Source organism: Lissotriton helveticus, chromosome 1_1 (assembly GCF_964261635.1).
Source record: "Lissotriton helveticus chromosome 1_1, aLisHel1.1, whole genome shotgun sequence".
NCBI lineage: Eukaryota > Metazoa > Chordata > Amphibia > Caudata > Salamandridae > Lissotriton > Lissotriton helveticus.
In genome coordinates, this window is record NC_136057.1 from 93,451,641 (window position 1) to 93,466,673 (window position 15,033).

General features: G+C 48.8%; 1 protein-coding gene across 1 annotated transcript in view; it reads right to left on the bottom strand.

Annotated features, from left to right (window-relative positions):
• LOC144767851 (uncharacterized) overlaps positions 1-15,033 on the bottom strand; it is a 55,997-nt gene that overhangs the window by 22,053 nt on the left and 18,911 nt on the right. The window lies entirely within an intron of this gene.

The window sequence follows — 15,033 nt, forward strand, 5'->3', positions numbered from 1 at the left end:
TGATCGGAAAGCCTTTGCATCTAGGGCTTTGCCGGAGGCTGAATGTAGACATTCCACTACTGAGAAGGAGGCCTTGGCCATCCTTTGGGCTCTCAAAATAAACACTCTTGTGGAGTGTAGGAAACTGTAAGTAGAGGATGTTCTACTAGTCCAAACTGGACCCAATCTATGCAGCTGCTACAAGGTGCCTGCTTTCTAGTGTCAAATAAGAGGCAATCTCTTTCTGGTGTTTAATATGATACATGCACAATGACACAACTGACAGAACTTGCCAGACCGAGAAAGAACTGTTGATCTTTACTTTCAAGCTCTACACGTTTTGAGCAAACAGTGGAAGAGTGCCCATCTCCGAAGGCTAGTAGGCATCAAGCCAATAGTCATTATGACAATTAACACGCAGAACTTCTGTCTTCGCTACATTTCACTTTAGTTTATTGCAACCGAGCCTCTGCCATAGAACAGGCATTGTTTGGTGGAATGTGCGGCGAGAAGAGAGTTAACTGTCTATACACAGCAAGATCTGGGTGTCGTCAGAACACATAAATGCTCTAACACCTTTCTCAAGTAAAGCTTCAGCAAGCGGGATTACATAGCTGGTGAACAAATGGGGCGAGATTGAGGACCCACGTGTCACTCTGAAATTGCATGCAATGTGTTGGACGGAAAGTTGCCCAATCTGGAGATACATGTTCAGCCTGTAAAGAATGATATGAACCTCTTTAGCGCCTAGCACCCGATGCCCAAAGCCTCAACATGGTTCACCAAGATGGAGTACTCAACTGTGGGACGACAGCAGAGAGATCTAATGAGAACAAAGCATTGGCTCCTGCTCCCATTTCAGCTCATCCATAATTGGTAGAGGCACTGTCTTTGTATTGTGTGATGGCCGAAATCCTGCCCTAGTGTCCTTGAGAAAGTCGTTTTGCTACAAACCTTTCCACCAGCTAAGAGCAAAAGAAAGTAACGATATCGGTAATAACTTTTTAAAAAACAAGGAATCTGCTCCTGGCTTCCAGAACAAGGGATTCGCTGTGGTGTCTTTAAGAGCAGCAGGAACCATACCAATAACAACTAAGTGGGGAGTAATGGCAGAGGTACTGGTCCAACTGAGAGATTCAGTTGTTTGAAATTTGTTACAGGATTGACATTGTTTAGCTAACCAGATTTAGTCACCCCAAAAGGAAGTTGCAGAAGTATCAGGGTATAAAGAGGAGAGCTCCCGTTGTCAAATAATACTAGGTGCTGAAGTGGTCTCTACCGGGGAAAGGTACGTGAATCAATCTCCCCATTAAGGTTTTAATTTTGTTGTGTCGCACAGTTGGTGCAACAGTGTGAGAGTGAATTATAAATTGAACGTTTCTGTGACGCTGACATACAAAGGGACACGGATGAGTTGGATGACAAGATGAAGTCATTGTAGGAGGCGACAAACAAACAGATTCTCTGAGCTAGAACAATAACCCCGTCATATAACTTAGTTGGGGAAAATAAATATAATATTTCAGTAAAGGAATAATATCAGGATCGAGGAGTATATATACGCGAAGAAGGGGAAGACAAGTAAACATGTTAGAGAAATGTTGCATACAATCCTCGACTAGAGATGAAAAGGCCTGGGAATGACGAGGCTATGACACTATGAACGGCTGGAGACAACTGCTTATCATCATGGGGAAAAGACCTATTAATGGAACCCTAATAGAAAGACCTGAGATTTCTTAGCTATTGTGCAGAAAGGTTTCTATCCTATTAAGGACACAGATGTAAGGAGTACGCATTTCTCTCTTCGTATTATCCAATGGGTCCCATGCTCAGAAAAAAACAGCCCCTGCTTTCCACGTAAAACAGGCACAAGGCGAAGCACTTCCTCTTTATTTGTGCAAAATCCCCTCTGCTTTGTCATTCCTCCACTGGTAATAATGTTTCTGGTCAGAACTTGAAAGGAAAACCCCTTGTGAGTCACGTCATTCGTTGACCCTGTGCCACCGTAGAATCGTCCACATTGCTCAAAGTATTTCTTACAATCATCAATAGAATTGGAGCAGATTTGTCAAGATCGCTCAATACTAAAGAAAGGTACCTATCCTCAATGAGCTTCCATTCTCCTTCTTGAGTGGGTGCAGTATTAGTTGTGCGTAGGGTGGGAAAATTCTCGCCTCCGTGACATTAATAGAGTTTAATTTTCTTTCGTGACAGCTTGGAAATATGGTTTTGTTATGCTACCACAACTTGTAAAGCGCAACAGCTGCCCCAGCGAAGGGGCGTCCCGGCGCTGACAGCAGAGCAACTGACATGTAAGGGTGGGACTGAGGGAAGGACTGTGGTGCAGGGAAAAGGTGAGTTTTAATGGCCTTCCTGAATCTAGATAGTTGTTAAGGCAACGGATGTGAGCTGGAAGTGCATTCCAGAGGAGGGTCGCTCTGCTGCGAAAAGAGCGGCCTCCAGCGCAGACTTTCTCTGTTCGGGGGACCACTACCAGGTGTTGACTCTGTGAGCAAAGACGGCGTGAGGAAACATAAGGCAAGAGGATGCTGGCCAAGATGTTAGGGGACGACAGTCTCAAGGCTTTGAAGGCGATGCATAAAGCCTTGAATTCAATTCGCCTGGCTTCAGGAAACCAGTGAAGGCGCAGGATGGCGTTGGAAACCGGGCAGGACCTGCGCAGATCTAGCAGGGTCCTTGCTGCTGCGTTCTGTGCCCTTTATAGCCTCAGAATTTCAGCCTTATTGGACCCTAGATACAGAGAGCAGGCATAGGCCAGTCTTGACATTACAGACGCCTGAATGATGATCTGTCGTGTGGGTGCATCGAAGAAACCCAATAGGGTTCGAAGCCCCCGAAGTAATCCAAAGTAGTGTCCTGCCACTTTTTTGGTTTGGGCTTGGAAGTTGAGATTTGAGTCTATCCACAACCCTAGATTTTTCACAACCTGCTTGGCGGGCAGGGGGCACTACCAAGGCTTGCAGGCCACCAGCGTACACTTCACTGACCATGGCCTTGCCCACCAGCAGCACCTCTGACTTGCTGGCATTCAGCTGGAGACAGTTGGTGGCCATCCATTCAGCAACTGCTGCTAGGTCACCCTGAAACTTGAGGGCGTCCCGCTCAGTGTTATTCGAGTGCGCCATCACCAACTGTGTATCATCGGCGTAGGAGACCATGGTCAGTCCTCTGCTCTTAGCTACTGCGGCCAGGAGTTGGACGTAAAGATTGAATATCAGGGGGCTGAGGAGGAACCCGGTCGCACAAACAACCTCGCATGAAGAAAAGAGGCAAGCCACTCCAGAGCCGGACCAGTGATTCCTGCCTCCTCCAGGCGGCACAGCAGTATGGCATGGGACACAGTGTCAAACGCGGCGCTCCGATCCAGCAGGATCAGCGCCGATGTTTTACCGGCATCCCGTGCGGACCAGAGATGCTCTGTCACAGCCAGCAGAGGAGACTTCTTGATGTGACCTGGTCGGAGGCTGTTCTGGGAGGGGTCCAGCATGTTATTCCTGGTCAGAAAGTCAGATAGGAGGGAGTTAACATAGGCCTCAGTGATCTTTGTCGCCCAGCGGAGCAAGGAAATAGGACGATAGTTCTCTTGCTTGGCATGGTCGAGGGAAGGTTTTTTAAGCAGGGGTATCACTTTGGCCTGTTTCCATGCCCTGGGAACGGTGGCCGTGGCAAGTGATCCCTTTATCACCTGACCCATGGAGGATAAGATAGCAGGAACCACTTTCCTGAATTGGTCTGGTATGAGCGGGTCTGCTGGAGATCCAGACTTGACTTTATGACACAGTGTTCGCAGCTGGTCGGCAGGGATAGGCGGAAGTATGTCTAAAGTATTCGCCTTTTGAGGGCCCCTTGCCGCTTGCTCGCTACTATGTGTTGTTGGGAAGGACCTGCAGATGTTATCCACCTTCCTAACTAAGGTGGCAAGGTCCTCACACTGCTCATTGGACTTTGATGGTTGGCTCAGCGGCAGTCCGCTGGGATTGAAGGCTAGAGAGTATTGAGAACACGCTCTTTGCAGATTTTATTGCTGTAAAATGCCGCTCAGGCCAACTGAATTGCCATGTGGTACCTCTTAATCGCCGCCCGGTAAAAGTCCTTCGTGGCGGTATTGAAATCCCTTCTCCATATACGCTCCAGCCGCTTACAGCCTTTGTACCATGGTCTAGTTTTAGATTTGCGGTTAATAGACCATTTCTCAGGGATTAGGCTGTCTAACGGAAACCTGATCCAGTCGGAGAATACCCTGTATGCCTTGTTGGCGTCAACCAGCAGCCTCGGGCAGGTAACCGAGAGGCATGCGTCGAATTGTTCCCAGTTCAATTTGTACCATGGACGTTTGAGGGAGACCGAACGATCCGTACTACGTACCGGGGTTATACCCTGGAGTGACATACGGATTAGGTAGTGGTCTGACCATCCCATGGGGATGGGCGGGTGCACTGTAAGTGAGGGTATGTTCGTGAAGACTGGGTCTAACAGGTGGCCGGCAATGTGCGTCGGACCCGATACCAATTGCACAAGCTGACAAGCCGCGAGATCGGCTACAAAGGTAGCTATGTCTGTGTCATCATAATTATCCAGATGGAGGTTAAAATCCCCAGAGACTGTAAAGTTAGCGGCGTTAACTGCTAATACGGTGACCGTCTCCATGAGGGCAGTCCTAAAGTCAGTGGATGGCCTAGGGGGCCGGTATACCAGGAGCCCCAACATCATGTAGTTGGGGCTCAGTGAGATCTTAAAGTGTGCACATTCGCATCCGGTGACTCCTGTTTTACAAAAGTACACGTGTAGCAAGATTTAAAAATGATCGCAATGCCTCCACCTCTGGACTCCCTATTTAAAGTAAGGATGCAGTAGCCAGAAGGAAGCGCAAGGCCTGGCTCGGCTATCATGGCATCAGAGAGCCACGTCTCGGTAAGGAAGAGCACATCAGGGGAGGTGTCCTCTAATATGTCATGGATATCAGCGAAGTGTTTGGATAAGGAGTGACAGTTCAGATTGAGGATTCTAAGATGCTTACTGGGATGGGAGAGGTAGCATCAGCATGGGATGGGGCTAGTACAGTAATGATGCCGCATTGTATACAGCAGAAAAGGCCCTCAATTGTGTCCCCATTGGACTGTCTACAATTGCTCACCGAGTTCCTGATTTTTAGGTTATTCCGAGAATAGAAGAGCCTATCTCTAGTGGGGGAGGCAGCATGCCTGGCGTCTGGCAACTAACTGGCGTGGACGGGCGCAGACGGACTTGCCTTTGGTGCACCCGCTGTGCGCTTCCGCACCATCGGCCCCTTTTCACTGGGCTGGTGCCGAGTTTTGAGCAACTAGATCGTCTCCTCACCCAAAATGGCAGAGGATCGCGGCACACCTGAAGTGGGTATCCGCCACTCTCAACTCCCTCCACACAAACAGCCCGCTAATGGCTGGTGGTGGACCGGGGAGGGATTGGTGGATTTCAAGTCTCAGATACGGTGAGTGCAGATAGGGAGAAAGCAGCGAGTAATTTGTGCAATTTGCCTAAGTTTTTAAAAGACAGATTGTTAGAAATGGGGTCTCTAGTTGGCAGTGGCTGGCCACAGTCCAAGTAGGGACCCTTCTTCCTAAGTCAGAGTAAGAGGGCTACACCCTTTAATAACCCCTGCTCAACCCTGTGGTAACGTAGCACGAGCAGCTAGGCTTATCTCAGAGGCAGTGTGTAAAGCATTTATGATCATACACAGTAACACAGTGAAGGGCACTACAAAGGGACACCACACAAGTAGTTATAAAAAATAAGTATCTTTATATATAGACTTAACACAAGACCAATAACGGTAAAAAGCCACAATACTGAAAAATGGGGGTACTCTTGGAAAGCTGGAAAAAGAGTTCAAAGTGTTCAAATAGGGGTTCAGTTCAAAGCAGGGGTCTCTGCGACCCTTTTACTTACAAAGTACCTGGATTTCATAGCAAAACAAGCAAAATGTCGCAAACAAGCTGTAGCGATGATTTTCCCCACGCTTGGCCAGCAATGTGTTGAATCCTTGCCACAAGGGAGGATGATGCGCCGGTCTGCGGGTGTGTGCGGGACCAAGCGACAGACTTCTTCACGCTAGGCCAACGATGCGTTGAATCCTCGCCGCAAGGGAGGATGATGCGCTGATCCTGTTGTGTGTGTCTTGTTACGATGAAAGAAAACGGCGCCCCGCGAGGGAGCGACGATCCGGGTGCGATGCGAGGAAAATGGCGGACGTACGGCGCCCGCTCTGCGATGTCGTGATGCAATGACCTCGGTGCGATGATCCGGGGTTAGTGAGCCTTCGAAAAGCCCGCAAATGTGCGATGCGATGATCTCTGTGGTTAGCGAGCACTTTGTGGCTCGCAAGCGAGCGATGCGATTATCATTGGCTTGCGAGCGCTCGGCGGCAGCAGCGAGATAAATTCTCTTACGCTCTTCAGCTGCGGCGGCTCGCAAACGGGCTTTAGCGACAATTTCAGCACTCTCTTCTCTGTAGTAGAACTAGAGGCCCTGGAACTCACAGGAGCTTCACCTGCAGATAGAAATCCTCGCTGGAAGGAATCAGGAGGCTGGTGGGGGAGTCAGATGGGCCTGCGACTTCAGCAGGAGGCTAGCTCTCTTCTAGCCCTTGGGTGATTGCTTAGTAAAATAAAAGTATCTCAAAAGTCCTTTTCCCTCTTTTTCCAAGTCCAAGGGGAACTACTGCAGGCCAATCCAAGAAACAGCACACAAGCACAAGGACAGTCCTCTCCTGCAGATTCCTTCAGTAACACGAACAGAGGTTCCTCTTGACATCCAGGAGCAATACCAAAATCAGGGGTTTGGGCACAGATATTTATACCCCAAAGTCTTTTTTCTCAAAAGTCTCTAGTCGCTGAACCCAGCCAGAACCAATTCTTCTCAGACCTGGAGCAATGTGTTTACCAGGCTGCATCCTTCCTTTCAGGAAGAGGGGGGTCTGCCATCAGACGCACAGTAGAAGGTGGAGCCAGCATTCACCTTGCCAGGCACAGCCCTATTCAGGTCAAGGAGCTACCCCTCCCCAGTACTCAATGCAGATTTCTCTATTCAACCCAGGTCTGACTCAGCCTGCCTTGCTCCTCTAAACTCAGACAGTCAATACACATAACAGCAGAGCAGGTTTAGGCAAGAAAATATCTACTTTCTAAAAGTGGTATTTTCAAACACAGAATATTAAAACCAACTTTGCTAAAAGATGTGTTGGAAATGGTATTCCCAGTTGGATGGAGTTTGCACCGAAGCCAAGCAGGAACCCCCACTCCCAAGGAAAGGGGGGAGGTACCCTCCCGAAATAACCCCTGCTCACCCTTATGGTAACGTAGCACGAGCAGACAGGCTTACTTGAGAGGCAGTGTGTAAAGCATTTACGACCACATACAGTAATACAAGAGACCCACTACAGATGGACACTACAAAGGTTTTATGTAAAAATATCTGTTTCTTTATATAACTTTATCACAAGACGAATCACGTTAACGTCAATCCACAATATTAAAAAGGGGTTTGAGTCATATAAATGTCGTTAAATGTCGTATACTTGTAAAGCGCACAGCTGCCCCAGCAAAGGGGCGTCCCGGCGCTGTATACCGCTGGGGAACCCGTCCTGGCTTTCCCTGTGGGATGGTCCCTACTGGGAATCCCCAAGGTGGAGCCAGGCATCCCCGGCGTTGATGGGGCCGTTGTGGAGATTAGGCAAGCTAAATGCCCAGAGTTGCCGAGTGGGACCCCAGGTTAGAGTAAGCACCGAGGTGAGAATTGTCGAGTCCGCTGACCCTGGTCCACGACCCTGCCGTGTCGGGAATTGAACCCTGGTCCCGGGCCGACTTCTGCTCCCGGGTCTGCCGCCTCTAACCAGTGAGCCACACCACTAATATATATATATATATATATATATATATATATATATACAAAAAAATGCCTAGGTTGGTTTAGTTCACGTCAGGGTAGGGTAAGTCTTTAAGCAGCGCCACTTGTACTCACAGTGTCTCAAGATAACTGGGAAATAACGGAGAACCAGGCCCCTTCAGCTGGGGTGACGTTGAACAAATGACCAGGTCCCTTCAACTGGGGTGACGTTGAACAAATGACCAGGCCCCTTCAGCTGGTGCGACGTTGAACAAATGACCAGGCCCCTTCAGCTGGGGCGGCGTTGAACCAAATGACCAGGCCCCCTCAGCTGGGGCGATGTTGAACCAAAGACCAGGTTCCTTCAGCCGGGGAGACGTTGAACAAATGACCAGGCCCCTTCAGCTGGGGTAGCGTTGAACAAAAGGCCAAGCCCCTTCAGCTGGGGCGACATTGAACAAATGGCCAGGCCCCTTCAGCTGGGGCGACGTAGAAAGGCAAGGCTGCATACAACTTGTGCGGGTGGGCAGTACGAGGCGTACCGGCCGATCGGGTACACATTCCAGCAGCAGCACACAGCAAGATTGGATGAGGAAACAGTCACTACCTAGAAGTAATACTTCCAACTTAGAATTCTAGAAATCATCCATCCTAAAGAAGGTATTAATAAATACGGATTTCAGGGCTGCTAGTCTTATATCTTTACCAGGTTCTCTGGGTCAGATAGATCATCCGATGTAATAATCAAACCTGCCCATTCTGGTCTATTGGAGGCAGGTATGCTTACAGTGATAAAACGAAAATGGCTGTAATTCATTACTAGGTCAGAGAAACAAATGTAAATGTGAAGCAAGAAGCTCAGGGGTCATCCTTTAAGGAGGGCCAGGTCCAACAAGATGTATTTTATTATTCTGAGCTCAGGCATACTAAACTCGAATTTCTACCATGTTCCCTGAGTCAGATAGGACTATAAGATGTAATAGCCAGTCTGCCCATTCTAGCCTATGGAAAACAGGTAGCCTTGCAGCAGTGAAAACCAAAATGGAGGGTGATTCACTACCAGGACATGCTACACATATCAAGCCATGTCCTACCTTATGCACACACTGCACCTACCATAGGGGTGACTGACATGTTGCTAAGGGAAGGTTCAGGGGCTGGGAAGTGTGGGCACTTCACAGTCAAGATGGCAGTTCTAGACTGCACGCAGACACTGCAGTGGCAGGTCTGAGGAACACTTTACCAGCTGCTTTTGTGGGTGGCGCAAACCAGCGCTGCATGCCCACCAGCAGCATTTGGGTTACCAGCCCTGGGCACACACAGGCCACACTACTAGGGACTAACAGGTAAACCAAATAAGCCAATCAGGGATATACCAATTCACAGTTATATTTACACAGGGAGCATTTGCGCTGTGGCACTGAATGTCAGTGGCACAGCGCCCAGAGCAGCTGATACCAGAAAAAACAGAGGAGACAACAGCGAAAAATGGAAGGGAGACCCACGCCAATGGTGCACAGATTATGGCAGCGAGAAAATACAGGTACAGCACAGACTCTGATGCCAAAGATTTAAAAAGCGCTCAAGGTCACACACACACACGTTAAAACAGCACAGCTTCCTGCAACCGGGCAGTCCTGCTTGTCAATTACATGCTGCGAGCAATAAATACTTTCCTTGTTAGCACCGTAGACTCAGATTATGCAAGTTTAACGCTTATTAACCACCACTGGTGCCACCACCATCACTGGTTTGAAGCAGAATTTCTTAAAAGGTGGAGTCCAAGGATCAGGCTGCCGCCCTCAAACTATCCTCAAGACGGGTACCCAAGGTATATGCTTTTGATGCCATCAAACCCCTCACCGAGTGCAACCAAAAGATGGAGACACCGATTCCATCCTTGGTCATAATCCACCGAAACAATTGTGCATTTGTTGCTGGGGGAACCGGCTTGAATGGTTTCTTGATTGCAGTGAGCAGCTGTTTTGTCCCAAGGAGTCTCACCTCCACTGTTATGGTCTCATAACCTCGTAAACAACATACCATGCACAAGTTACGGACAATTTAGGATTGCCTGTCAATGCGATTTGGAATTTCTTAACACTGTGACGGTAACTCCTTCCAGGGTGTACACTCTGAAAGAAATATCCAGGGTTCTGACATCAGAGACCCATTTACCTGATATAAGACACAACAAACTAGCTATTTTATTCAACAATTCCTTTCTGGAAATAAATTGGTTGTCCTGCCAAGATTCCAAAAAGTGCAGAACAACATTCATGTCCTACAATTGTGAATATCTAGGTTTGGGAGGAAGTGAAAGTCTGATTTCTCTGAGAAGTCTACATACCAGAGGATGCGTCCCCTGTAACCTTCCTTGCCATGAAGTGGAGAATGACCTTCTCTACCAAGAGGTGGCAGTTTCCGTGGACATCCCTTAGAATGTTTTGAGTCTGGGGTACATGGATTGGAGAATCCAAAGAAAGGTCAAGAAGAACTGGAAACCGAGCTTGCAATCTCCAACCCAGTGTCCATAACAACAGGTTCATCTTCTGTCTCCTGACCTGTGCCATAAGCTTCACGGGCATGGAGAACAGGGGACATGCATAACTAAGCGCCTGCCTCCAGTCTTGACAGAACACATCAGTTGCCTCTGCTAAAGGGTCCGGTCTACAGCTTAAAAACAGAGGAACAGGTGATCCAGTCTAGATGTAAACAGGCCTATGTGGCATGGTCTCCACCTGGTCATTATCAAGTGATCGAAAAACTAAGGGGCCTCGATCAACAACGGGTGCGCCGGGCTCACCGGGCCCTGGCTGTGCCGCGATCTAACGTTGGCCCAAATCCACTCAGACCCCTTTACAGTCAGAGCAAATAAGAGAACTGTGAGTGTGGAGTGCACCCTGGGCTCCGGGCCTCTCCGCTCAGGTACCAGGTGGACAGACCTAACTCGAACAAGCATGAAGACTCGATCCCTAGAGGCCTGGGCTAGCCCTGGAGTCTGGCAACCAGCAGGCCCTGAACAAGCAACGAGTGCCACTCATCACCTGCCCCTCATCAAACCCCCGATAAGCAGTGAGTGCAGCGCGTCTGTAAGGCTGTATTGCGCCAGTAGCCCATACCTAGAACTGCATCTGCCCAATAAAATACAGGTACAAATACAAGGAACACCCATGGCATGCACCATAGAACTGGCACCAGCGCACTCCAAAAGTAGTGGTGACTCGTGAGTAAGGCCGCACCACCCTATAGTGACCTTGTTGCTTTTTTATGGGGACTATCCGGCAAGTTACCTCACACTGCTTGCAAGGTGCAAAGACGCTGAAAATTACATGTGAAAGAAGGTGACAGTGACGTAAAAGATAATCACCTCTTCAATCACGCCCTTGCATAACCAATGATGGGCCGTACAGGGGGAAACAACCAGACCCACTCTCATCGGGGAGCAGAACATAATGAGCAGAACGTAGCAGTCCAAGTACCTGATCCAGAAGGCCTTCCGCCAACCGCCACCGAAGACCCTGAAGATAAACTAGATATTATCCTACAGGAAGTCCGGGAATCAAGGAAGGTGATTGAGCAACAAATGAGCACACTAACAACAGGCTTCAAGCTCCTAATGGCGGATCATGACAAAAGAGCTACAACTGTGAAAAACAATAAAATGCTCCTCACTGAAATGGTACCACAACACAAAGCCCGCGCAGAACAGATAGAACTACTGCGGTGCCAGGTGTCCAGCCTGCAAGATAGGGTGGACGATGCCGAAGGCCGTTCACGGCAGAACAATGTGAGAATAGTGGGGCTTCCAGAACGAAGTGAAGGAACAAACCCAATGCAATTTGTGGAACAGTGGCTACAAGACACGATCGCCCGGAGCGACTAAACCAATCCTTCAGCGGGGAAAGGGCACACAGAATCCCCAAGAGACCACCGATAGGAGGGACACCACCCAGGCCAATAATTGTGCGAATACTTAATTATAAAGATCGGGACACTTTAGTTAGAGCTGCTAGGGAGAAGGCCTCAATTCAATTTGAGAACAAACAAATCTCGCTATACCCAGACTTTACGTTGGCAGTTCAGTACCAAAGAGCCTCCTTCCAGGAGGTCAAAAAGATGCTCAGAGCTCACAATCTCAAATATGTCCTCCTATTCCCGGCCCGACTAAAAGTGATATATGAACAGAATTCTTATTTCTTTGAAAACCCAGAGACGACTGTGGAATGAACGTAGGTCACACTGGCTCCTGACACATTGCAGGGGTCGGCACAGTCCCACAAACAGAAATCACAAAAGTCACATGAATCACGTTAAGAAAGATCAGGCCGCAGAAAACCATTCTGTACAGACAAAAGACAAGCCCATCTCCAGAACAAGTAATAGAAAGCCTAAAATCAGCACTAATAACAGCACTTGACGACCAAGATACTCTCTCCCTGGCTGAGTCAATCGAATCATCCGAAGATACTAACCTGCATTCAGACTCTGAGAACAGTATGGCTCTTTTCCCGTCCATCACCCCACAATTTTTAAACGATTACCTTGGATGAATAACTTGACTCGAGGTCAATCAGGCCTTAGAAAAATACCGTAAGGTAGACGAGACACTGAGCTATATGCTCTCTTCGCCTTGCAATATATTCACAACCTTACAAAAGTCCTGTGCCCAGCCAGCTGTATGGCAGCTGAGAGAACTCTGCCCATAGAAACATGGCAGACTATGGAACCCATCTCCCCCATTGTGACTGCACCAAAGTTCAAATTGTACTATAGTCAACTTTTATTTGTAGTTTGGTCCACCATAGTTCTTCGGACAGACCTTGTATTGGGTAATGTTAAGGGTGCTCATACAGTTGACTCACTCCTAGGTAAGTCCACCAAGTATACAAGCTGTCAAGGAATGACAAGTCGTAAGACAAAACACACAAAAGTATGGCTACGTTAGGAAAGTACACAATAACAACCTGGAATGTTAGATGAAAGGGATCTGTGCATAAGCCACCACACACTACGAACACGCCTCCACGATGCCGGAATCAAAGAGAAGGCCCTGGACTGGACCACCTCCTTCCTCTCCGGCAGAACACAGAGCGTTCGCCTCCCCCCCCTTCCGCTTCGAAACCACCGAGATCATCTGCGGCGTACCCCAAGGCTCATCCCAACACGGTTCAACGTCCACATGGCACCACTCGCCCACGTCGCACGACAGCACAACCTCAACATCATCTCCTACGCCGACGACACCCAGCTGATCCTCTCCTTCACCCAAGACCCCACACCGCCAAAACCAACCTCCACGAAGAAATGAAGGCCGTCGCTGACTGGATGAGAAACAGCCGACTGAAGCTGAACTCAGACAAGACGAGGTCCTCATCCTCGGATCCACCCTCTCGACCTGGTGGCCGACTGCACTAGGAGCACCCCCCACACCCACAAACCACGCACGCAACCTAGGGGTCATCCTCAACTCCACCCTCTCCATGACGAAGCAGGTCAATGCTGTCTCCACTTCCTGCTTCAACACCCTTTGAATGCTTCGCAGGATCTTCAAGTGGATCCCCACCGAAACTAGAAGGACGGTCACCCAGGCCCTCGTCAGCAGTAGACTGGACTATGGCAACGCACACTACGCAGCAGCCCCGGGCCAAACTCCTGAAGCGGCTCCAACGCATCCAGAACGCCTCTGTACGCCTGATCCTCGACATTCCCCGCCGCAGCCACATCACACCCCACCTGAGAGACCTGCACTGGCTCTCCATCAGCAAGAGGACAACCTTCAAACTCCTCACCCACGCACACAAGGCACTCCACAACACCGGACCAGCGTACCTCAACAGCCGACTCAGCCCCTACACCCCAACCTGCCAGCTCGCTCCGCAGACCGCGCCCTCGCCACCGTCCACCGCATTCAAAGAGTGACCGCCGGCGGCAGACCATTCTCCCACCTCGCCGCCAAGACATGGAACACACTCCCCACCCACCTGTGGCAGACCAAAGACCTCCTATCCTTCAGGAGACTCCTCAAGACCTGGCTCTTCGAACAGTAGCAGTGTCCCCCACCCCGAGTGTCTTGAGACCCTCACGGCTATGTAGTGCGCTTTATAAATGCCATGATTGATTGATTGATTAAGCGTCACAGAATATATGCTCAATTTAATAGGTGGAAGTCACATATTGTTTTAATGAAGGAGACACACCTCACTAACTCAGAGGCCACCAAGCTACAGAAAAAATGGAGGGGTCAAATATACCATACAACATACTCTGCCTTTGCAAGGGGAGCTGCTGTATGGATCAGAAACGGCACTCCCTTTGTTGCATTAGACCAAAGAGTGGATGTGAACGGTAGATATGTATTAATCCACGGTACACTAGACGATATGCATATACTGATTGGCAGCATATGCACCACAATTGCAGAGCAGGATACATTCTTAGGTACACGTAACAATATCCTAGCTGATTGGGTAGAATACCCCTGGCTTCTGGGAGGAGATTACAATGCAATCCTTGATATAGACCTCGATCGCTCTCACCCACCATTGCAGGGAGCAGGCGCCAAGAAACAAGAAGCCTCTCTGCATAGATGGACGAAGGGATGGACACTAACTGATGCTTGGCGCAATAAAAACCCGAGCGGTCGGGAGTATTCATTTTACTCTCCCCCACATTTGTTACATACACGAATAGATAGGATATTTTGCTCTTGGCACCTAGTTGCATAAATTGACCAAACCACATACTTCGCGAAAACGCTGTCGGACCACAACCCCCTAGAGGTTACATTTTCCTGGGGGAAAATTCCTACTTCAATCCCAACATGGAAACTGCAGCCCCAAAAACTAGAAGACTCTGTATTTCGCAACACCCTAGCCACAGCTATTTCGAATTATTTCTCAGAAAATGCAGATACTACAGAATCACGTCAAGTAGAATGGGAAGGCATTTGAGACAGTTATTAGAGGTGTAGCTATCAGCACAATAGTGGGAGCCCGACAAACGATTAATAGACAGCTAAAAGAAATAGAAAGTAGACTGGAGCAGACAACAATCACTGAGACCTCAAAGGAACCGGCCCTACAAGAGGCTCACATCACACATGCTGGTCTCTTAAAGTGACTACGAGTCATAGATTATCGAACATATACACAAAAACAACATGCAGAG